Here is a 553-nt window from a genome sequence, read left to right on the forward strand (position 1 = left end):
TAGACTCTGAAAGTTTAAGTCTGCGTTCATTCTCTGCATCACACTCTCTTGCTTGAGACACTGCCATGAACAAGCCTGAGAGCCGGCTGCCCTGGGCACCAGCAAGCTCGTCTGTTTACTTCCCTGACGCTGCTGTGTCTCCTCTCTGCTACTCACACACACCCTCATGTGTGAAGGGCAGAGACACTGTCACAAGCAGGCACGCCTCTTAGAAGACATGCCTACCAGGCACTGTAACATACCAATTTCCCCTTTTTCCTGCCTACCAGGAAACACAGAGACAGTCTTTTCAGCCTGGGCATTTCTGGCTGGATTTCTCCCCATCAGCATGTGTTCACCGCCTCCTCTTTTTTTCTGTTTTTTTGATGAAGTCTTGCTCTGTCCCCCAGGCTGGAGTGCAGTGGTGGTGATCTCGGCTCACTGCAACCTCCACCTCCCGGGTTCAAGCAGTTCCCCTTCTTAGGCTGCCAAGTAGCTGGGATTACACGTGCATGGCACCATGCCCAGCTATTTTTTTGTTTTTGTTTTTTTTTTTTTGAGATGGAGTTTCACT

This window comes from Cebus imitator, unplaced genomic scaffold, assembly GCF_001604975.1.
Source record: "Cebus imitator isolate Cc_AM_T3 unplaced genomic scaffold, Cebus_imitator-1.0 Scaffold524, whole genome shotgun sequence".
Lineage (NCBI taxonomy): Eukaryota > Metazoa > Chordata > Mammalia > Primates > Cebidae > Cebus > Cebus imitator.